The sequence below is a fragment of the Oryctolagus cuniculus genome, chromosome 3 (assembly GCF_051225735.1).
Source record: "Oryctolagus cuniculus isolate XC-2025 breed Fujian yellow rabbit chromosome 3, ASM5122573v1, whole genome shotgun sequence".
In the NCBI taxonomy this organism is placed as follows: domain Eukaryota; kingdom Metazoa; phylum Chordata; class Mammalia; order Lagomorpha; family Leporidae; genus Oryctolagus; species Oryctolagus cuniculus.
In genome coordinates, this window is record NC_142869.1 from 146701895 (window position 1) to 146728106 (window position 26212).

The window sequence follows — 26212 nt, forward strand, 5'->3', positions numbered from 1 at the left end:
TCCCTTTACTCAAAAAGCAGTCAGAGGGGTGGGCTTGTGGCATAGTGATTAAGCTGCTGTTTGGGATGCTGGAATTAGCACAAGAGTGTCAGTTTCAAGTCCTGAATGCTATTCTTTCTGATGGGTGCTGGTACTTGGGTCCCACAGCGCATGTGGGAGATTTGGGTTGAATTCTGGGCTCCTGGCTTTACCTTTACCCAGTTCTGGCACTTGCGGGCATGTGAGCATTGAACCAACAGATGGAAAATCTATCTATCTCTCTTAATCTCTTTTGCTCTGCTTTTCAAATAAATAAATACATGAAACTTTCTGAAAAAATCACACAGAAACCATGTTTCCTCCCCCCTCCCCCTTTTATCCTTTATCCTTTATAGGTATCATCATCCCAACAGCTTGGGCAGTACTGCATGTGAGAAACTGGCAGAACTGGAACAGGGGAAATGTGCTTAGATTAGAGACGCTGCTTATCTTTGTTCTACTCTTTTCTGTGCGCCTATAACAGATAGAGCAAACAAATGCAACCATGGCTAAATCATGCACAGCGTTAGGTGTTTATATTTCAAACTTTGTAGCACTGACAAAAAAAAATCAAAAAAGAGAAATAGCGAAAACAAGGAGACTGGGGAACTGTTCTGGGACCAGCGTCTTGATGCGGTTCTCATTACTGAAGAACTACCAAGATATTCATCTTTATGGATGTGATTACTTTCAGAAAGATCAGTTGCGTGTGTGTGAATATTCATGAGCTGGGTCAGATCCATAGTGCATCTGAGATAGCAGAAAATTCATATTCAAAAGCATGATCCAATGAACACTAAGTGGCCAGTTATATGAAATTTTACATTCACACAGATAACCTGAACTGATATGCACTGTCATGAATATTTATACTGCTATAGAAAACATCATAGAAAAACAGCGACATTGTCCTTTTCTTTAAACATTCATGAGTTTTATAGTAATGTTCTACTGAACAAATAATGATGTTTATTTATGACCAAGATAAGACATCATTAATCCCTATTCTATTCTATCTCTTCAATTTCCTTGACTCGAACACATATTAAGTAACAACTGACATCTAATTATTTGTAATAAAGTTTAATTTGTTTCCAAGGCTGCTAATTTTTCCTTGTTTTTATTTGCTAGCTTAACAGCTACTAAGTATTAGGCACTGATACACCGACTGCGACCTATACTTCTATGTACTGAGGGGAATCCCTGAAAGAGTTCTATCATTGTGGTAATATGCTTTCAAATTTCTAGGTTATACATTTGAAGACTCTCTTTTTCAGAGAAGCCATTATGAAGCAGATTACAAAATATTTTTCTCAAAATGTGTCCATCTACAGATGAATTGAGTACAGAAAGAAGTTACAGACAAGAGACTTGAACTAATTTGAAATTTTACTCAGAATCAAAGAAACTGTATTTTCCCCCTACCACTGGAGCAAGGTTTATAAACCTGAGGCTACTTACTCAGTGTGTAGTATGCTGGGAGGACACAGGTACTTTCATATTTCAGTATATATTTATATGGACTTGTCAATGCAATCATTATTCTACTAATCACAATCTTTATTTGAATATCAAAAGCAGACATCAAAACTCAAAGGATCTGCCATGGAATGTAAAATTGGTACAGCCCCTTTAGAGGACACTTTGACTCTTTCCATCAAAATGCACATAGTCTTTAAACCCACAATTCTACTTCAAAAAATTTATATTATGGAGAGAGTATGTGTCTGTAGTACTTAATCAGAAAATTTTAAAACAGGAATCCTTCATTTAATTATGCCATTCAAATTCATTAAAACACCAAAACTGTAGGAAAAATTGCAGCATGACGGCATTTTTTTCCTCAAATCATAGGGAAAGCAACTAAGAATTGTAAAAGAGAATATATAAATCACCAAAGCAAACAATCAAAGAAGAAGGACTACTATTTTAGACTCTTTGTTATTTGGCCCTATTTTTCTGATCCAGAATTATCTTTGACTAATAAATACATTTTTCCCTGGTATCCTGAAATAAATAGACTTTCCTTTTCTTAATCTCTTGAAATTAAACAGCTCCTTCAGAATAACTAACGTGTTCAACAATTCCCTGCCTCTTTGCTAACAGCATACTCAGGATAAATAATACTGAAATAATGGAGTAATCTGCAGATGATGGAATAACAAAACTAATGCACAATGCTGGCCAGGCTAAACCAACTTCATGTCATTTCCTAAATTTTAATGTGGCCCCTACCATTTTCACTACATTCATAAACCTACATTCCCCATTTCCCTATCTCTAAATTTGTAAGCAGAGTTTATGTATGATCTTTTTTTAAGTGACAAGTCTATCTATAACTGGGTAACAAGCCAAGTGCATTACACTTGTCGAAGGTTGTTCTTGGCAGATCTTTTATTTTATATTCCATAGGGTTCATGCAGTTAGCTGGGTGCCTCTTTATTGTCAGCAAGCGTTTTTGGCCTCACTTTTCTTGACACCATAATTTTTTTTAAATTTTTTAAAGATTTATTTATTTATTTTAAAGTCAGAGTTACAGAGAGGCAGAGGCAGAGACAGAGGCAGAAGCAGAGAGAGGTCTTCCATCCGCTGGTCCACTCTCCAATTGGCCACAATGGCCAAAGCTACATATATCTGAAGCCAGGAGCCAGGAGCTTCTTTTGTGTCTCACATGTGGATACAGGAGCCCAAAGGCTTGGACCTTCATCCACTGTTTTCCCGGCCACAGCAGAGAGCTGGAGCAGAAGTGGAGCAGCAGGGACTTGAACCGGTGCCCATAAAGGATGCCAGCACTGTAAGTCGTGGCTCTACCCACTATGCCACAGCACTGGCCCTGACATCATAGTTATTAAAAGGTTTCAAATATGATAGAACAAAGAAAATACCAAATTCCTTGAAAAATTTCCTTACTTTCAGCAAATATTACTATGGATGATAAAACTACATTGTTTATTCACATAAAGACACAACACTCAAAAGATAAAAAAAAAATGACAAACTCTTTCTTACCACAGTTCTGATTTTAATCTGGCATTGTATATTACAAAATCCTTAAAGTGCAACTATCATCCCTTATGTCACCATCTTTATTTTAATGTACAGAGCAAGAAATGAAGATTGAATTTTAATTGCAGAAATAGTAATAAAATTAGTAGCTAAACTATGTTTCATCCAAGATTCCAGAATAAATGGTCTTCTTTTAAAAAGCACTTGAAATATTTTTGGATCAAAAATAAAATATTCTTTTATTTGAATAGATATATTTAATAATATTGAGAGCTTTGTTTTGTATGTATGGCCCAATATTATTTAATATTATGTTGTGTTTATAAAATCTTAAAAGCATAGGCAACAAAATTAGACAGATGGGATTATAGCAAATCGGATTCATTAAGGTGAAGAGACAACCAGTAGAATGGGAGAAAATATTTCACACCATTTATCTGATTACTACCAAGAACATACAAGGATCCCAAATACTCAACAGAAAAAAAAAAATCCCATTTAAAAGTGGGCAAACTGTATGAACCAACATTTCTCAAAGGAGTAATGCAAATGGCAACAAACATGAATAAACGCTCAATAGCACTAATAATCAGAAAAATGCACATCTACACTACAGTAAGATATTACCTCACCATGGTAAGCATGCCTATTAAAAAAAATGACAAATGCTGTGGAGAATGTAAAGAAAACAGAATCTGAATGTGAGGGAATACAAATTAGTACAGCCATTAAGAAGAACAGTATGGAGGATCCTGAAAAAACTCAAAATAGATCTGCCACATGATCCAGCCATCCTATCACTGGATGACCCAAAGAAATAAAACCATCTCATCAAAGAGTTACCCACACTCTCACATTCATCTTGGGACGATTAACACTAGCCCAGATATGGAATCAACAAGATGTCCAGTAACAGATGAAGAGATTTTTTAAACTGTGGTAAACATACACACATACACATAGTGGAATATCATTCTGCCATTTGCAGCAAAACTGATAGAACTGGAGGTGACACTGAATAAAATCAGCCACACTGAGAAAGATGGGTCCTGCAAAGTTCTCTCTCATGTGTGGAAACTAAAAAAAAAAAAAAAAAGTTGGTCTGAACATAGAATAGCAACTACTAGAGGCTAGGAAGGGGAGGAGCAGAGGAGAGACAACGGGAAGTTGGCAATGGGTTTGGAAACAAAGTAAGACACAAGTAAGAAGTTCTAGGGATCCACAGCATGGTGGGGTGACTGTGGCTAACAATACTGTTATACGTTTCCTGAAGAACTGAAAGAAAGGAGCTCACAGGCTCCAAACATAAAAATCAGAAAGAAATGCTAATTTACCCTGATTTGCTCACTACACATTATATATATTTCTTAAAATACTGCACTTTATCCTAGCAATACATATAATTTTTATCAAATTTTTTCAAAATATTTTATTTATTTGAAATAAAGAGAGACAGAAAAAGAGATCTTCCATATGCTGGTTCACTCCTGATATGGCCCCAACGGCCAAGGCTGAGCCAGGCTGAAGTCAGGAGCCTGGAACCCCTCACCCAGGTGTTCCATGTCGGTCGCAAGGGTACCAGTATTTGGGCCATCCTCTGCTGCTTTCCAAAGCACATTAGCAGGAAGTGGAGAGGAAGCAGAAATACTAATATGATTAATCATCATATATTAAACAAATATTTTGAATTATCCCATCACCCTAAAAATACACATAATTGAAATAATAATTTTAAGTGAAATGGTAGAGTTAGAAATGTGCCAGAGGATTCCAATTCACTCCCATCAAGGTGGCACCTACCATTGCCATCTCACTAGTCCAAGTGATCAGTTTCAGTTCTGATCCTAATGATAGGATTAAGTGTCACAGGGATCGCATAAACAAGACTAGTGTCTGGTAATACTAACTGATAGAATTAAAAAGGAGAGAACAATCCAACATGGGAAGCTGGATACACAGCAGACTCAGAATGGCAGATTCCTAAACAGCAATCAGGCCTCAGAATCAACCCTTAAGGCATTCAGATCTGGCTAAAAAGCCTATGAGAGTTATTTCAGGCATGCATGGAAAGCCAAGACACCTGGCAAAAAAAAAAAAAAAAAAAAAAAAAAAAAAATGAAATGACCTAAATGAAAGATCTCCGCGAGTGAGATCCTAGGGAAAAGAATAGGTCATCAAAGAAGGAGGTACCTTTCTCTGAAGGGAAGAGAGAACTTCCACTTTGACTATGGCCTTGTCTAAATAAGATTGGAGCTGGCGATCTCAAGAGGCTTCCATGGCCTTGGCAGCTCATGACAAGAGCCTCGGGTGATTACTGACGCCATAAACAAGAGTGTCAAATTGTTAAGTCAACAACAGAAGTCACTGTACACTTACTCCCCATGTAGGATCTCTGTCCTTAATGTGTTGTACTATGTGAAGTAACAGTATAACTAGTACTCAAACAGTACTTTATACTTTGTGTTTCTGTGTGGGTGCAAACTGTTGAAATCTTTACTTAGTATATACTAAATTGATCTTCTGTATTAAAGATAATTGAAAATGCATCTTGGGCCGGCGCTGCGGCTCACTAGGCTAATCCTCCACCTTGCGGTGCCAGCACACCGGGTTCTAGTCCCAGTCGGGGCGCCGGATTCTGTCCCAGTTGCCCCTCTTCCAGGCCAGCTCTTTGCTGTGGCCAGGAAGTGCAGTGGAGGAGGCCCAAGTGCTTGGGCCCTGCACCCCATGGGAGACCAGGATAAGTACCTGGCTCCTGGCTTTGGATCAGCGCTGTGCGCCGGCCGCAGTGCACCGGCTGCGGCGGCCATTGGAGGGTGAACCAATGGCAAAGGAAGACCTTTCTCTCTGTCTCTCTCTCTCTAACTGTCCACTCTGCCTGTTAAAAACAAACAAACAAACAACAACAACAAAAAGAAAATGCATCTTGATATAAATGGGATGGGAGAGGGAGATGGGATGGTTGCGGGTGAGAAGGTGGTTATGGGGGAAAAAGCTGCTATAATCCAGAAGTTGTACTTTGGAAATTTATATTTATTAAATAAAAGTTAAAAAAATTTTAAGTGATCAGTACAAATAAATTTTATTTTATATTCTCAATTGCAGATAACATGACAGTGTGTTATAACACATATTTTATGTTGTACTCGATATAGCCTTTCTTTCCCTCCCCACCCTTGACAGAAAATAGTGTTTTACCTTTACATAAACTTTCTGTCTCCTGATTTAACTATGAGTAGAAGTACATGAGTGAACTGGTATTAGAAATACATGACTGCATTTTTTTTTCACTGTAGAAGATTGACTAATGCCAGTCTAGCCCTAGAACCTACTGTCAGTTACTAATGAATTTAGCTTAGTATTGTATGGCTACTTCAAGAGTTAAGATTAGCTCTCATTTTCTGTCAAATTTTAAGAAATGAAGATCTGTGTCCCTGTTATAAAATTCTACTTTGCAAAATTACGTCTTTTATAGATGTTCAAGGCCAGCCTACTAAAAGCAGTGAACGCTTAGAGAGCAAACCTTGACTTAAAGCCTCTATTCTGAAAGGCGTAACAGGATTTCACTGATAATTGATACAGAATGCTGAGCATATGCTATTCTTCATATACTTAGCTTTCAAAAACATGGCCTTGGTGTTCAGCGTTTTTTCTCTTGTAGTGTATCCTTTTGTTCGGTCTGGCTTCTCCAGGGAAGAAAGAGGAATCCAATTTGTAATAGCACAAAAGACACACCTATGTCCGCTGCTAATTCTAAAATACATGACTCTCATTTCTTGTTTATGACATGGAATACAGAATTACTGACAATCTCTAAATCCAATTTTCTTCTACAAACTTCAATCTAGAAAATATTTCACTATTGTGTCCTTTTAAAATCTGTATAGGATTTAAATACATTTTATTTATTCAAGGTTCAGGGCCTTAGCATGCATGAAAGGCTCTATATGAATATTTGAAAAATCTTCAGCATATTTATATCAACTACAGCTTTCTTTGTTTTAAGTAGCTTTACTGAAATATCACTGACATATAAAGTCATATATATTTAAAGTGTAAAACTGGATGTTCTGATATACATGAACTCATACATCAAGCACTTATCACCATAATCAAACTAATTATCTCTTTAACATTTTGGGGGGGGGAGGGAAGGAGGGAGGGAGGGGGATGGGGAGGGAGAGGGGAGACAGAGAGGGAGAGAACCCTCACCATGCTGTACGTTAGATCCCTGGAAATCATTCATTATGCATAACCGAGACTGCATTGTTAACGACATCTTTCTAATATATGCCAGGATACAGAGAAAACAAATTTATGATTTACTCAAAGTATAAAATAATTTTTGACAAGCCTTTGGTTAAGAACTATTGCTATTACAGCAATGGAAAGGACTAGATAAACATTAATTTTAACAATGCTTAGTGTTGTACAGTTAAATAGGTAATACAGAGAATTCACTACAACGTTTACAATGCTGTTTCCATTCAAGGAGTACTACCATTCTGTTCTAATTTTGCATTAAGGGTAAAAATAAAGCACTTGGAGAGGGCATTTGGCTTGGTGGTGAAGATGCCAGTTACACACCCAAGTACCAGACTGGAGTGCCTGGGTTCAATGCCTAACTCCAACTTCCTGGTAATACAGGCCCCAGAAGACAGCAGTGACAGTTCAAGTAACTAAATTCTGCCACTCACGTGGGAAACCAGGACTGAGTTCCTTCTTCCTACTTCAGTTCCAGCCCAGCCTCAGGCATTGGAGGCATCTGGGAAGTGAATCCACAGATGGGGGCTCTATGTTGGTCTGTGTTTCTGTCCCTCAAATAATTTTTTCTTTTTTTAAAGATGTATTTTATTCATTCGAAAGGTAGAGTGATAGAGAGAGTGGAGTGAGAAGGAGGGAGGGAGAGATCCATCTGCTGCCTTACTCCCCTAGATGGCTCAATCTGGTTCCTCCACATGGATGGCAGGGACCCACGTATCTGGGCCATATTCTGTTGCCTCCCCAAGTGCATGAGCAGGGAACTGGATCGGAAGCAGAGCAGCTGGAACTTGAACTGGCATTCCCATATGGGATGCTGGTATTGTAGGTGACAGCTTAGCTCAGTATGCCACAATGTCAGCCCATCAAATACATTTCTTAACATAGCATGTTATTTAAACTTGCTCCTATTAACAAATAAAGTCGGGCTGGTGCTGTGGCTCAGCAGGTTAACGCCCTGGCCTGAAGCGCTGGCATCCCATATGGGCACCAGTTCGAGACCCAGCTGCTCCACTTCCCATCCAGCTCTCTGCTATGGCCTGGGAAGGCAGTAGAAGATGGCTCAAGTCCTTGGGCCCCTGCGCCCATGTGGGAGATTCGGAAGAAGCTCCTGGCTCCTGGCTTCAGATCTGTGCAGCTCCAGCCATTGCGACCAATTGGGAAGTGAACCAATGGATGGAAGACCTCTCTCTCTCTGCCTCTCCTCTCTCTGTGTGACTCGACTTTCAAATAAATAAATAAATCTTAAAAAGATAAAGTCAGTAAGATTTATTAAGCACTTATTGCATGCCATCAGATATTATAATTTTCCTTGCATTATCTCATTTAATTTCTAGGATAACACTAAAAGTGAGATACTGGTATTGTCTTTCTTTTAAGATGATGAAAAAAAAACCTAGTAAGTTTTTACAAACATCACACACTGAGAACTATAGAGACAGCACCCATATAAGTGTATGTCAACATTCCAAAATCCCCAAGATCCGTATGCTATTTAATTCTACACTTTCATTTTATCTGTAGTTGTGGCTGTCCAAAATCTTTAAATCTGATACACAAAATTGCCTCTTCCTCCATAGCACAATGGTTCTCAAGTGTTCATTTTAATTCCAGAAACTCTAAAACACTCTACTCTCTTCCTTTAACAAGCAAGTAAGGATTTTCAAGCTAGTTTTTAATGCCAATAAATGTCACCCTCTTCTTCCCTTTTATTTTTTGGACAATAACAGAATATTAGAAGTTCTAAATTATTTTTGGCTTAGATTCGATCGTAACTGTAAGTCTGATTCTAAACTGAACTTATGTTTTATCTATACAGAAAATGCTTATTTCATACCATAGTAAACAAGGGAGTCATTAAAAATGTTGCATTTAACAGATGAGATGTGCCATATGTCACTAATTTTATTCCTCAACCCTAATCTCTAAAAAAGAAAAATGTTAGAAGAACCTACTGATCCAATTAAGTGCACAGACAAAAAGAATCCACTTTAAGGACTTGACAGTGTGCATAAATATTAAAATGAATGAAATCTTTTCAGTGGATTGGGCTAATAGAATCTCATCTAATCCCAATGTAAATGAAAAATTAATAAGGTACCGGAAAACAGGGAGGCCAAATCTAATCTCTGTAATCGCATCTCAGGCACCAGAATCCACCTCCCACTGAGGATGGGCAAATCCAAGGCACACGAGGACTCTGATGAGGAGATAAGCCGTACTCCTGCAGCCAGTGTGCTGCAAATATTAAGAGGCCCTTGTCCTTGTCAATTCTGTAACCCCTTTATCACTGAGACTTCTGGCTCCCCATCTCTTCAGTTTCCTGTGGACTGAGCACCTGGCCAATGCCCACAACACAGCTGTGTGGGTTTCATAAAAGCTGCAAATCGTGCAGCACACAAAAGGAGTGGGGGAAAAAAAGATCCACTTTATCATTAAAGAAAAGAAGAATAATGCAAGAGAAAAGGAAGACATTAGAAACTAATAGAACAGCTATTCAATGAGCGACTTAATGCCACCTAACAAAATTATGATTTTTAAGGTTTTTTTTTTTTTTTTCGGGGTGGGGGTCAGGATTTGGGGGAAGAAACATTGCAAGAATAGGAGGGAAGGTTAAAAAAAAAACACCTACTAATCCTTAAAGCATTGTAAGAATTTCTAGTGCTAGCATTATAAAAACCAAATAAAATACTAGTAACCGTGTTAGCCAAGCATCTCAATCACTAGTGCATCCTTTACATTCTTGAGTTTCTGTCACTTTTTTATCTAACAAAGTGAAGGCCATCTACACGAAGGATCTTGCACAGGCCACACGTTTGGTATGGATGTCAAATGGATTTCAAGATGAAAACTTTTATTATAGTCCTTTTCTTGGCTAGATCTAAAAAAATTGTAAGGTGCACATCTCTTTCAGGTGTCTTGCGCAGCTGACAGCTCGCTTTTGCATGCCAGAGTTTTATCTCAGTCTTGTCAGTTATTTTCTTTTCCTTGAACACCAACCTATATTTTTATATATATATGTGTGTGTGTGTGTGTGTGTATACATATGTAATTCTCTCTGTGTCTTTCATATAAAGCCACATTCCTTCTGCCCAGGTATTTTGCACCAGACCAGATCATTAAAATATTTCATTTTAAATTTTGGAACGTTATGTAATTTATACATATAAAACAGGAATTTTAGAACTAAATGCTAGAAGAAAATACAATTTTAACCCTTAAAACTTCACCAAATCATCTTCATCAGAAATTTGGGTATTGGTAAATAAAAATGAGAATGAATCTGACACATTTCTATTTCTATATATTAGAATAATATTTCAGTAAGCATATAGTGTGCTAAATTCTAAGCATACAAAAATATTTTAAAATGCCTTAAAGATACTGTGCTTAAACCTTAAAGAGAGAAGTAAAATATGCAATTTTTAAAAAATCCTCAGATATGAGAGAATAGAAATGAGATTGGTACCAAATGGGAATGAATATGCAGTTAAGACCAAATTTAAAGGACTCCGAATTGAGGGATTTCTTATGCATGCATACTACAGATTTTCTTGTTGGCAATGCCTTTTTCCTTCAAGTAATTGGTATTTGGAAAACAAGTATAGGAATATGTGTAGTAGGATCAGAGAGTTTCCTCGCCACTGCCACCGCTCCCAGACCCAGCGAGCAGCTTCCTGACAGATCTGGACCTTGGGGTGGGCTTTCATTCTCTTTGGCCTGTTTCCTCACCTGAGTGCTTTGGGTAACAAGAATATCTCCCAGAGCCTTTTTGAAGGTCACAAATACTTGTCACTTACTGGCCCCTATCATTATCATTATCATTGCTATCTTCTCTATCGCTTTTTTTTTTTTTTTTGACAGGTAGAGTGGACAGTGAGAGAGACAGACAGAGAGAAAGGTCTTCCTTTGCCGTTGGTTCACCCTCCAATGGCCGCTGCAGCCGGCCAGCGCGCTGTGGCCAGCGTACCGTGCTGATCCGAAGGCAGAAACCAGGTGCTTCTCCTGGTCTCCCATGGGGTGCAGGGCCCATGCACTTGGGCCATCATCCACTGCACTCCCGGGCCATAGCAGAGAGCTGGCCTGGAAGAGGAGCAACCAGGACAGAATCCGGTGCCCCGACCGGGATTAGAACCCGGTGTGCCGGCGCCGTAGGCAGAGGATTAGCCTACTGAGCCACGGCGCCAGCCTCTTCTCTATCTCTTAACACTGAGCATTTGAAAGATTTTGTTAAAAAATATCATCATGGAGCAATTCTGATCCAGCTGCTAAATGCTGGAATATGTGAGTAGAACCTGGTTCTTGCCTTTCCTTTCTCACCCTACCCTGAGGCCGTGGACATGAAGGATGCTTCGTTTCCTTGCTTTGGCTGTCATGAAGAAAACAGTGTGCCAACCTTCCCAAAACCAGTTTTATGACATAACGCAATGCCAAACCAAAAATCATAAATATTGTACTAGGAACTTTTAACGTGGTATGTGATTTTATTGAGCATATCATTTTTACAAAGGAATATTCCCAGAGTTCCTGAAATCATTATCCTAGGTCTAACAGAGATATGCTGATATCCTAGCAAAAGGAAGAAAATTATGTAAGATCTAATAAGCATACTAGACCCAAAACATACACACACACACACACACACACACACACAAGCTCCTGTTAAAAAAAAGCAGAAACTCTGACCAGGAAACGCAGACCAAATTAGATGAGGGAACTTCTGCCTTTGCCCGGAGACTGCCCAACTGCAAAGGGAATTCAATGTCTCCATCCGATCTGGGCTGCTGAATTCACAAAGAAGGACGGACAGGTAGGGCGCTGACTAATGAGATATGGTTGAGGGAGAAGGATAACAAGGCTCCAGGGGAAAAGGGTGATGCTGACAATGAGGCCCGCGCTGCTTGGTACTTAAGGTTTTGTGTCACTGAGTTTTAGAACAAAGAGTTGCCTGGTGAGTCTAAGATGGAAAGATCAGATGCACAGAAGCACAGCACAGACAAGTCAGCTGTAATCAAGAACAGAGATCTCTTGTTTTAAATAACATGTGCTGATCCAGAGTGGGGGAAAAAGCACACTGAACTAAATACATCTCAGATTGCTGCATGGAATCATGTTACATAAGGGCAGGAATGAACTGAAACACTATTTTGAAGACAACACGGGATTAATATCCTTGTGTTGTGTTGCTAGCCTTGTGCTAGTATTTCTAGTCATATTGTATAGAGAACTGTCCATATGTATATTTGCAGAGTATTCATTATATATTTTGTTACTTATACAGAGACACAGACTTCTATCTTCAAAAAAACACAAACTATGAACACGGTTGGTTTCAAGGATGCTTATAACATAGTAAGCACAATTTGTTCAGATTTTAATGGAATCATTACAGTCGTTGACACATTAAATTTATAAGTCCTAGCTACTTCATAGCTCAGCAACTACCTAAATAACACAGGTACAATCGGTTTTCTACTCTAATAAATCATGTATTTTTTTCATTCACAGATACTGCTAAATTTCCAACAAAATTTACATGTGTCAAAGTGAAAGAGATCAAACCAGTCTGATGCAGCCTTAAAAAACAGTAAATAATTCAAGTCCTGATCAAAACAAGCATTTGTAATATAGTATTCTTATAACAACTTAAAGACTCAGGACAAAAAACACCAGGGGACAGTAAACAACCAGGTCGTGCTGCTTTGGGCTCCAAGGTATCTACGCTCGGTTCTGACTTCACAACATGCTCGCTTAGGCCTTTTGCAGTAACCATTGAGATTTTCCAGTTTTAACTCACTTCCACCCACTTTTCTTCTGCTGCCACAGTAGTCTACTTGTTGAATGCCCTTCCTTAATTAAAAGTTGTTCTCCATAGGAGCAGGTCTTTCAAGAGTAGCTTCTGCCCATCTTTCAGGCTGAAACCCTAGTCTTTTCCATGCACAGTAAGCCTGAGCCATAATCAAAGACGTTCTGACATCCCTAGAGGATGCAAGTCCTAATGCCTGCCTCCCACATTCTTGGATACGCTATCTTTCCTGTGGGTACTGGCTTTCTGACCATGCCTGCTTGTTCAAATTCTCCCTTCTTTCATGTCTCAGTGCAGCATCTTCTTCATTCTAGGTGCTCTTTCATCTTCCCCAGCCTGCCTCCTCCTCATCTAGCAGAGTATAAACTCCCTCACTAGTCTCCTATAGCTTTATCTACATACAGCCATTGAAATACTTCCACATTGCACTGTCATGGTTATGTGTGCACCTCTATTATACTGCAAGTGGCTTCACAGTAAGAACCACAACAACATGTTATGCATCCCTCCCCCGACCCCAAACCTAAAATATTGTGCAAGAGGCAAGGGAAGGTGGCAAAGCTATATTTAAGACACAGTTGTAAAAAATGCAGTAAACTGTACAGTTGAATGAGCTTCTAGTTTTTCAAGTACAAAGTGAAAAAAAAAACATTATCTATGATACCTAGGTAGGATTGTTATAAAAATTAGAATATTATGCTACACTAAGTGTATAATAGGCATTCAGTGGTCAGTAAAGATTAACATGTTTAGGTACTCAACAAGTATCTGTTAATGCATGAAAGAATACATGAATATATGAATTGTAACTCTCCTGTGCTTGGTCCTATTCTTAAGTTAAAGGCAACCTTAAGCAAAGGATAAAAGTGTTCTGGTTTTTAAATCTTTTACTTGATAGATGCCACATCCTTCCAAGTGGTCCAATATTTCCTTATCTTCCCCTAAGCCAGAATGACTGGTGAGTGGTGGGTATCCCCAGAGAATTCGCTGGTCCTGCTTTTACTGTGCTCTTGCTGACAGATCACCCCGTTTGACAGGAAATGTTTGCAAGAGTAGGGTATAAAGGTTGTGGCCTAATTTTAGAGATCTCTAAATCACTAAATATGTCTAAAAAGCTTTTAAGTAAGTATCTCTTGATCTGTGTGTTTCATCTGATTACCTGGCTTCTATCACACGTGCATCCAACTGACATCTACTGATCACCCATTTATGCACCAGACACTGTTCTAAGCTCTCAAAGGGACAGATGATAAATATTTTAGGGTTATTTATGGTCCAAGTAATGTTTGTCACAGCTACTCACTTTGCAGCTATGGCAAAAATGCTCCATATACAACACATGAAAAAAGGGGTATATGAGCCAATAAAACTTGATTTGCAAAAACTCGTGGTGGGCCATGTGTACAGATTTCCTCTAGAACAACAACTCCCATTGAAACACACAGGTCTTCTAACATTCTGGTGAAGGAGAAACACAAAAATCAATAATCGTCTAACAATGTATAGAGAATCCTTTAACAAACTGAAATTGGGATGCCACAGAGATGGACTAGTTGGCTACTTTAAGATTGGGTTGTCAGAAAATTTATGTATTCCTTATTTGAAAAGCTGTGTGTGTGTGTATGTGTGTGTGTGTGTGTGTGTGTGTGTGTGTGAGAGAGAGAGAGAGAGAGAGAGAGAGAGAGAGAGAGAGAGATTTGATCTTCTAACTAATGGTTCACTCCCCCAAATGGCCACAACAGCCAGGGCCACGCCAGAGCAAAGCCAGGAGCCAAGAACTCCCTACGAGCCTCCCATGTGGGTGGCAGGGGTCATTAGCAGGGAGCTGGATCAAAAGCTGAACAGCTGGCATGGGAACTGGCACTCCAATATGGCAAGCCAGCATCACAAGCAGTGGTTTAAGTCACAGTGCCATTAACAATCATCCCCAAGAGATTTACGTTGAGAACTAACTACCCACAGAAAGGTTAATATAAAAATCTTAATAAAAACAACACCGATGATATTAACAAACACTGGTAGGAAATGCCTGGACAGTGTCCTGATCTCACTGCGATTCACTACAATGCTCAAGGACAGAGTCTCACACAGTTATCCTACTACCTAGTACACTAAAATATCCAGACACACATAGCACTAGTGACTACTGTGGCACAGTAAGGACACTTTGGGTATTCTTACTGTAATAGATGTATCCTAGAAAGGAGAAGTTCTAACTCTGGCATTATATTTAACCACTCAAAAAGAAAACACCATTTATTAATAATGCTTGACCACATCCTTGGAATTCCATCTCCATTACATTGCAATAACCATGCTCAAGTTACTATGGCTCTAATGAAGTCAGAACAACAAATCAAAGAATCAAAAATCAAATTCTTTCTATCGGGCCAGCGCCGCGGCTCACTAGGCTAATCCTCCGCCTAGCGGCGCCGGCACACCGGGTTCTAGTCCCGGTCGGGGCGCCGGATTCTGTCCCGGTTGCCCCTCTTCCAGGCCAGCTCTCTGCTGTGGCCAGGGAGTGCAGTGGAGGATGGCCCAGGTGCTTGGGCCCTGCACCCCATGGGAGACCAGGATAAGTACCTGGCTCCTGCCATCGGATCAGCGCGGTGCGCCGGCCGCAGCGCGCCGGCCGCGGCGGCCATTGGAGGGTGAACCAACGGCAAAAGGAAGACCTTTCTCTCTGACTCTCTCTCTCTCACTGTCCACTCTGCCTGTCAAAAAAAAAAAAAATTCTTTCTATCACAGACTCTGTTAACACCTGCGTTTCAGAAGCTAAGTAAATACTACCAGGTGCAGGTTAGGGGGATGGTCCCAAAGGCTTCCTGAGGAAGGGACACACACAATGCTAAACAGCAGAAGTGGCGGGAGAATGATTGTGGGGCCGATGCAAGGAACACCTTGTGCTGGGCATGAAGGTGAAAGCAGACATAAGGCATTGCTCAAATGGCCTAAAACGAATAAGGGGGAATGATGACAACAGCAAGGACAACACAGGGATTTATCAGATGGAGCTTCAAAAACTTGGTGGAAAATGGACCGAAAAGATAAGAAGCATTTTCCAGGAGTTCCTGGGAGCCCTTTTTATTATGATATTTAGGAATAAATATTCTCTTCTGATAATTACAGAGGGTCATATAAAATGAAGTATGAAGTAAAGTCTAATTGCTTTTGAGACTTCATTCAGAAGCCAGCATGGAGGAGACTGAAAGTGGGTGGGAAACCGACCAGACAAGGCAGGATGGAGAGCAGGCACAGCCAGACTGGTGAGCAGCAACCCTGTTGGCACATAGAAGGCAGGGATGTGGAAGGAGTTTTGAGAATTACCACATAGAACCCACCTAGAGGCCATGGTGACAAACAGTGGGAGAGGAGAAAAGAGGAAATCTGGTGTCCTTGCTTGGGAGTCTGGGCAGCACTATTAATAGAGATCAGAACATCTGTAGAAGTGTGTTTGGAGACAACAATGGCAAACCCTGTTTTGAACATACTATGAGAATACTGTGAGATAAGTAGGATCTCAGGTAAGGGGTCAGCGTCAATCCCCAAGGGTGAAGCCCATGTGTGGAAGTTCAAATGCAGGGGCCACTGTTGAAGTGGCACTTGGAATATCACTATGAATGAAGTGACACCAGGAGGGTCTGTAGGCACGTAGGTACTGAAGAGTGCTATCAGAGAAGCTGCTCCACAGAAGGAATCCACTGGCACAACTCTGTGAAACAAGAACATTGTTTCCCATAAAAAGTGATCAGGAGCAGGCACTGGGTGCAGGGTTTATGAGGCCACCGGAGACACCTGGATCACAGTGTCCGGGTTGAAGCTCCTTCTCTGCTTGAGATTCCTGGCCCAACCCCGATGCGGGCATTTGGAGAGTAAACCAGGGAAGGGGAGCTCACTCCCTCTCTCTCTTTCCGTCTGCCTCTCTGTTTCTCTGTCTCCCTTTGTCTGTTGTTCTGCCTTTGTTTCTCTCTCTCCTTTCAAATAAATAAATAAAGATTTAAAGAATAATCATTGAAGAGCACACTTTAATATTTACTCCTTTTATTTAACAGAAACGGCAGAATGTATCTTCCAAATGTGATTTTCACGTCTGCATTAAAATAAATGTACTGATTATGAATTCCAGTCTATCGAGAGATCACACAAAAGAGACACTGAAACCAATAAAAGCCTATTATGCTCTAATGCACTGTTTTGAATTTTGCTTTCTGTAAAATAGTTACTGGCTTAGATCAAGTGCCCAGGGATACAATGCCTGCATCTCTAGCATATAGAGCACTTTGACTAATGCTTGCCATGGGCATGGAGAAGAGGCCACCGCCCTTCTCTGCTAGAATGATGGGATAACCTATTGAGCACCCACACTCACAGAGGGCCTTGAGAGGCTGGGCTCCATATGACTGTGCAGCCGTGTACAATCATAAAGTTCAACCACAGCAGCTGGACACGGACTACAAAGACACTGCAATTACTGCACATATCCTCCTGGACATCACGGCATGGCCTTCCCCAGCACTGGACTTGCCCTTTAGCTTTGTGAAATGAGCAGAGCCTGCAGCAGGAGCTCTGATGGCACCAACGCCAACCACCATCACTGATCAGAAGGCAGGACTGTGTGGCAGACTGAATTACTTAGAAATGCATCGGGTGGTAATTCATGGAAAAGAAACCTCACTGACTCCTCAGTATCATTTAATGACAGAAGGTATTTCATAAAGCAGAAAATTAGGCCTACATTCAGGAAGTACTCCATGTAACTTTTTCTTATTTGACAGGTAGAGTTACAGACAGTGAGATAGAGAGACGGAGAGAAAGATCTTCCTTCCATTGGTTCAGCCCCTAAATGGCCGCTACAGTGGGAGCTACGCTGATCCGAAGCCAGGAGCCAGGTGCTTCCTCCTGGTCACCCATGCGGATGCAGGGGCCCAAGCACTTGGGCCATCCTCCACTGCACTCCCAGGCCACAGCAGAGAGCTGGACTGGAAGAGGAGCAACCGGGACTAGAATTGCACCCACATGGGATGCTGGCGCCACAGGCGGAGGATTAACCAAGTGAGCCACGGCGCCGGCCTCCATTTAACTTTCAACAAATGGTTATCAGTCTCTGATATAAACATTGATGGTATACTGAAATGAATTTTACCATCCTTCCCCAAATATATGTCTTGATATTAACCTTACTCCTATTGTTAAAGGAGGGCTTTCCTTCTGTTTGTGTATCAAACTAACAGAAGCTGGGATCTTTCACGTAAGTATCTCTAGCCTTTCCAAATAAATCTGAAGCAAAGCCTTTGCATTTTTTGTTGATTCAATTATTTTATACTCATACTGCTAAAATACCAACCTTTGCTTTTTTTGTCTATTTACTAAATGTGACACCTTCAACATTTTTCAGTAAAATCAAAAGCCTGTGCATTTTATTATTTAACATTGTTTTATGATTTTCATCTTGTATTTTTAAATCACATACTCTTCAGAATCTAATACCTTCTTAGACAGGAAGGTAGATGTGTATATGACTCACTATAGACACAAGATCACATAATTTTGTCCTCTGTTTAAACTAATATGTACTTATTCTATGCATAATCAGTAACATTAATTTATGTTAAAGGCATTTACTTTTGATAACCCTTCTACCATCTACCCAATGCAAAAAAAATCATTTTTTTGGTGAGAATAGAACAAATGTTTATTTTTTTAAACTTTGAGAAATTCTGAATGCAATGAGAGTGACTCATGAGGCTTCTCCTTAATGCACCATGTCCAGTGATCCTTTCTATTCCTTGGAACCAATCATATTCATCATTTAATAAGAAATTTTCCCTTTTAAAAACAAATCCAAAAATCTAATCTTATTATCTAGAATTTACATCTTCAATCTAGCTTCCTCTTAATGCATCCTGGGAGGCAGCAGATGATGGCTTATGTGCCGGGTCCCTGTAGGAGACCTAGCTGGGGTTAGTCACCTGACTTCAGTCTAGCTTAGCCCTGACTGTTGTAACTTATTTGGGGAGTCAACCAAGAGAAAGAGATATCACTCTCTCTGTGTCTTTTACTCTGCCTTTCAAGTAGAATAAAACAAATTTTAAAAAGTCTTTCACAGGTATTAGTGCTGTGAGAACATAAAGAGGTATTCATCGGGACTTTTGGGGAGTGCAACACCAAACAAAAGATCTCTCTCTCTCTCTCTAACTCTACCTTTTAAATAAATATTTTTTTCAGAAAAACATGTATTCATTAAAATAAAAAATGTCCCTGAAACTCAAGGACACTGCTTGTCATATTCAATTTTATTTTTTTAAAGATTTGTTTATTTATTTGAGAGGCAGAGTTAGAGAGAGAGAGAGAGAGACAGACAGACAGACAAACAGACAGTAAGAGAGAAGGGTCTTCCATCCTTTGGTTCACTCCCAAAATGGCCACAATGGCTGGAGTTGGGCTGATCTGAAACCAGGAGCTTCTTCCTGGTCTCTTACATGGATGTAAGGGTCCAAGCACTTGGGCCATTTTCCACTGCTTTTCCAGACCATTAGCAGGAAGCTGGATGGGAAGAGGAGCAGCCAGGGCATAAATTGGTACCCATATGGGATGCTGGTGCCAAAGGCAGAGGCTTAACCTACCACCACAGTGCCAGCCACTCCAATACCAAACAATCCCTGTCTTTCCTATCCTTCACAATAAACTTAAATAAATACTATCAAAACACAGACTACCAAGTTATACTTTTCTCATAATTTAACATATTTTTATCTCAAATTTGAAGTGAAGAATAGTTTGCTGGAAAGAGTTCTCCCCATGAATGGGATATATGTACCACGCAACACAGACTCAAGTGCATTTATGCAAAGTGAAATGAGGGTTAAGGAACATATTTGAAATTGTATCCTATATATTTCAATTTTCAGAAATGATTTCAACAAAGGTGTATTATTTTAAAGATTTATTTATTTATTTGATAGACACAGAGGTACAGAGAAAGGGAGGGAGGGAGGGAGGGAGGGGGAGAGAGAGAGAGATATCTTCTATCTGCTGGTTCACTCCCCAGATGGTCACAACAGCTAGGTCAGGGCTGAGCCAATGCCGAGCCAGGAGCTTCTTGATTCCCCAGTGCAACAGCCTAGGTACTCAGATCATTTTCTGCTGCTTTCCCAGGCCATTAGCATGCAGCTGGACCAGAGGTAGAGCATCTTGGAGTAGAAATGGGCCCATATAGGATGCCAATGTTGCAGGCGGTGTCTTTACTTACTATGCCACAATGCTGCCCCCCCCCAAATGTGTATTTTTACTACACTTTTCATTACGAAGGAAGATTAATTTCCATATCATTTGAAAATGATGTTATTTGCCAGAGAAAAGTCAAAGTGGAGCCTATAATTAAGTTTTTGAAATGTATAAAACATAGCAACACCATGATTTTTTGGATAAATGCACTGAAATAAAATGGAATTTAAATATCTGGCAATAATTACAACAAACAGAAAGGAATATACATACTAAATGTGCATAGACTTCTATGTTGGGGGATACTTATTTACAAAAGATTCAATGTGTGATAACTATACATTAACACAAAATGAAAATCTGCAGAGAAAATAATAAAATCTATGTACAAATGGCATGATAACAACAGAATTTGAGGTTTGAAACCAGTTATGAGGGGGTCTTCAAAAGATTCATGGAAAATGCAAGGGTTTCAAGATTTTTGTATCAAAAATAAGCTTACATTTTAATTTTATATTCCAAAAACTTTTTTAAAAAGATTTATTTACTTGAAAGGGAGCATGACAGAGCGAAAGGATGAGACAGAGATCTTCCATGTTCTGGCTCACTCTCCAAATGCCTGCAACAACAGCTGGGCCTTCCAGGTATCCCACATGGGTAGCAGGGGCCCACGTACATTCACCATCTTCTTTTTTTTTTTTTTTTTTTTTTTTTGCAGGCAGAGTGGACAGAGAGAGAGACAGAGAGAAAGGTCTTCCTTTGCCGTTGGTTCACCCTCCAATGGCCGCCGCGGCCGGCGCACCGCGCTGATCCGATGGCAGGAGCCAGGAGCCAGGTGCTTTTCCTGGTCTCCCATGGGGTGCAGGGCCCAAGCACCTGGGCCATCCTCCACTGCACTCCCGGGCCACAGCAGAGGGCTGGCCTGGAAGAGGGGCAACCGGGACAGAATCCGGCGCCCCAACCGGGATTAGAACCCGGTGTGCCGGCGCCGCTAGGCGGAGGATTAGCCTAGTGAGCCGCGGCGCCGGCCCCATTCACCATCTTCTGCTGCTTTCCCAGCTGCATTAATAGGGAGCTGGATTGGAAGCAGAGCTGCCAGGACTCCAAGAAGCGCTCTGATATGGGACGCTGGCAGCAGCTTAACCCGCTGTACCACAATGCCAGCAGGTCCCTCCACAACCTTCTTGAAGTACCCTGGTATGGTCTGGTCAGAAAAGAGTGCTCAACTTTCTTGTATCCAAATCTCCAATACTGTCACCATAACAGAAGGTTCCATCTCAACTGACCAAAGTTCTAGGGAGGCAGACAAGTGATGATGGGTGATATAACCAGCACCAGTGAAATGTCATGTCATGAGATGAAACTCTATGTGATCCAAAATGAAAGTTTCAATATATTTATAAGTTATACCTTTCTGCTGAATCAAAAATCTGCAAAGCACATAATATTCCTCTTTGATCCACTGAGAATTCAGTTTTCTTAACTTCTGCCATACTCTTACCCTTTATTACAATAACTAGTGAAAAATATTTCAACTAAGTATCAAAATATTACAATTATGGTAATAGCATTAGAATATGTCACAGCACGCCCTGAAATGCAAAATCACCATGTGCTACTGATAATTTAAATATATTTCGCTTGCTCATAGCCTGCTAACCCAGCTTAAACTCGTCTCAAACCTTGAATTTGATCTCCAGTTTAGTGATTACAGAGTATATGTTAGTTAAATCATATTTTTAATAGATTAATATTAGTGATTGTGTCACTGGGAAGAGTCAGAAACATCACCTTTGTGAGTTATAGATTAGTTATTTTGAGTTATATAAAGCAAACTAATACACTACAGATACTTTCTCAATTTATACAATTTAATTACGTGACACTTTGATTTGTTATCTTAGAAATGAAGAAAACGATGGATTTTCAACTCTCAGAGTATAAAGTCAATTTACTGTCCAACTTGTAAATTGTGTTTTGGTTATCTCATGATATTTTTGAAATCTGGATAAAGAAAAAAGAATAGTAAAATGGAAAACAGAGAATAAGAAAGGGAAAAGATACTTAGATTTGCAGCTCCAGATGGGAGAAATATAAGGGCTTTAACATTTGGAAAAAACTGTCTTAAAATTTATTTGAGACAAAGCTTTCAGATGAAAATTTTTATTTTTAAACATTTTGGGGAAAAACAAATCCTAAAAAGTAGCAGCAGCCACCTTTGAATTGGGAATTTTATAGATAGATGAATAGCAATATTTCAGGAACATTAGTAAGGTAGGAATATCAGAACACATTTGTTTTCCTATGTATTAATATGTATATGAATTAAGCATAATAAAAGATCAAAGTGGTTTATTGCTTCTTCTCATCCTATAAACAACTGCTTGTTGTTGTTGGAACCCAGGTACAGAAGTAGGATAGTTTCTGCTTTATACCCTTATTCAACCTATGGTCTAGAATGATGGAGACTGTACCCATAAGACTTTACCCAATTGGCCATATAGGCAGGAAGGAGGCTTGAGGGGGGTTTAATACCAGCAATGAAATCCACTGGCTTGAACGTCACACTTATCACTTCCACTGAGAAGCCACAAGACAGCACCTTCCACAAACACCACCTTGCCACAAGTGCAGAAGCCATGCAGTCCTCTTACACATCTAAAGTAGACACACTGATTCAACTAAGCAGTGAGGTCTCTAGCAGGCAGCAGATGTACCTGTGAAATAACTATTCTTCATTTCATCAATAACATAACCCATGAGCTGGATAAGCCATGATTTCTCTTTCAATAATGATTCATGTAAAACATAAGAAGACCAACCTAACAAAAGACAAAATGTTCAGGAGATCTCTGACATGACCAGTGGAACATGGATCTGTAAGTGAATACTCTTCTGAATAGAGAAAAAGGCCTGTTTTGATTAAAAGTAGAGACATGTTGGCCAGATACTGAAATTCTTGAAAGGTAGAAAAAGATTATAAGATACCATTTAGGGCATAGAGCCCTAATCACTAGTTTTTGTATATAATTCCCATGTAAAATTCACAAAATACTGTAATACATGATAATGCACATTACAATTACTCAACAGCCTTAGTTTCATTTGCATATTCTGATTGTTTCCTATTCTTTGTATAAGCTAATCCATTTATCAACTTGATCATTGCAAATTAAGCCTTTGTATACCCATCTTCAAGTTTCCTTAGAACACATAAAAATAGAAGTTACTTTCATTAACATATGCTTTTTTTTTTTTTGGACATGCAGAGTGGACAGTGAGAGAGAGAGACAGAGAGAAAGGTCTTCCTTTGCCGTTGGTTCACCCCCCAAAGGTTGCTGCGGCCGGAGCGCCACGCTGATCCAAAGCCAGGAGCCAGGTGCTTCTCCTGGTCTCCCACGTGGGTGCAGGGCCCAAGGATTTGGGCCATCCTCCACTGCACTCTGGCGCCACAGCAGAGAGCTGGCCTGGAAGAGGAGCAGCCAGGACAGAATCCGGTGCCCCAACCGGGACTAGAACCTGGGGTGCTGGCGTCACAGGCAGAGGATTAGCCTAGTGAGCCACGGCGCCGGCCCAACATATGCTTTTTGATTGAAAGTGAGAAATAATATAATTTATGCCTTATGAAAAATGTATAGGTAATTCTAGTCATCCATATACTGGTTTTCTAGTTATAAAGTGGCTTGTATTATTACATTTTGAGTAAACTTAATTGAATTTTAGTAAAATACCTGAAATTTATGAACTCTAAAATATGTAGTTTATTACATATAGGAAAACTCCATATTAGCAACTTAAAAGATCTTCAAAGTAAATATGATTTCACATTTAAATTTTCAGATAGTCTATTCATTAAAATATTAAAACCTATCTCAAAATCAGCTACTAAAATTCATGTTCACAAGCTACTTACGATCGTATAATAACTGCAAAAGAAACTGTGAAAAGAACCTACTCAATATAAAAAAATTCTAACTTAACTATAATTTGAATAAATTAACTTAATTCCATAATTCATCAATTATTTTAACATTTATGAGAGCAGTGATTTTATTGAATGAATGAACAAGAAACAAATTATGTACTCAGTTCCATGTGAATAATTTGTAAATGACACCATTCTTATCAGACTAATATAAAATAACTTACACTTGTTTCTTATGAAAATGAAACCTACTGATAGATAAGATGGAATTTGGTTTAACAGTCATTTAGGAATGGTCTACTGAAAATAAATGAAACAACAACAAAGAAACAGGCATTGTGGAACAGCAAGTCAGGCTGCCTCCTGGGACGCTTATATCCCATATCAGCGTCTGTTCAAGTTCTGGCTGTTCAGCTTCTGATCCAGTTCCCACTAATGCATTCTGGGAAGCCACAGATGATGGCTCAAGTGGCTGGGCCCCTGCCATCCACTTGGGAGACCCAGATGGAGATTCAGGCTCCTGGTTTTGGCCTTGCATGGCCCTGGCTTGCTGTTGCACTTGGGGAGTGACCCAACACAGGGAAAATTCCTTTGTTTCTCTGTCATTTCGCCTTCAAGGAGATGAAAATAATTAAACAAACATTTGAAAAAAGAAAGAGTGGTTGAGTTACTTTATAAATGTCTCTTTTAATCATCATTAAAGTTTTCTGAAGTATTACAATAGTATTATAAAATTCTCAATAACAACATTGTGAAAATACAGCAGGAAAGGACTGTTTATCTAAATATTCATTGAAATATTTTCATTTTAAAAATTCATTAGTATATTTTCATTTATAAATTGAATTTCATAATATTTCTTTTCAAAAATTTGGTTTTCTACTCATTAATTTTTTATTTTTGGAATCACTTTCCACTTTTGTCAAAGATTACTCAATATACTATATATTTCACATTGTACAACTTCTTCTTCAATTTTTCTACCAAGAAAAATCTTTCTGAAATTTTAAAAACAACTGAGAACATCCTACAACAATAATAAATAGGAAGGATCTTCAAAAAGTTCAATAATGAATATTATGAAAAAACTATGCATCAATTTCAAATATTTTTGAATGAAAATAAATTTACTTTTAATTCCATTTTTCCATGAACTTTTTGGATACTTCATGCACTTCTGTGAGAATATTTTAACAGAAGGACTTCATTTTAAGTAAATAGGTTGTGGTAGAAGAGAACTAAAAACAAATAAATAGGAATACTGACTTGATTTACACAAAATACATAAATATATTCTACTTTAAGATGATAATACATAAACATGGTCCTTCAACATGGTTATTGAATTATACCACCTGGACACTAGAGGGAAGTTTTTATTTTTCAAAACAGATTTGGAAATCCTTATCTTAAATTATATTTAAATTAATGATAAATATTTTAGTCCATTTAGAAATTATTTTATTTACTGTGTGCATTTGCAAGAAAAAGCAAAACAAAGTTGACCTACAACTGAAAAAATAAAAAGCAAGGCCTTTGATGTACCTTAACAAATTGCATAACTCAAGTACTGTTTTATGTTTTATTCATGAAGGTAAAAATTGTACATGGTCCAATCCGATCTAATCATAATAAATACTGACAAAATTCAACCTGAATATTTGCACAGATTCTAGCTCTATTCTTTTGAAATTTGATCATTGGATTTTAAGACATTAGTCCATTCAAAATCTTTCCCTTTTTTTAACAGAGTTTTAGAAATATCTTTTAAATGCCTCTATATCTCTAGGGGGAAATTTGAGTAAGATCTGATCCATGAAGTAAAATGCCAGTTGATTAAAAAATGCTCATCTTGAATTCCAGCCATCCACTTTCTCTCCAATCCTCAATCCCTTTTTAATTTGCTTTGAACAGTGCTGTCAGTCTGTTTTGGAAGCTATTCTAATTTAAGATTTCATTATCTCCCTTCTTCAATC

At 39.1% G+C, this 26212-nt stretch overlaps 1 protein-coding gene across 7 annotated transcripts in view; it reads right to left on the reverse strand.

The window, feature by feature from the left end:
• CACNA2D1 (calcium voltage-gated channel auxiliary subunit alpha2delta 1) overlaps positions 1 to 26212 on the reverse strand; it is a 516209-nt gene that overhangs the window by 126865 nt on the left and 363132 nt on the right.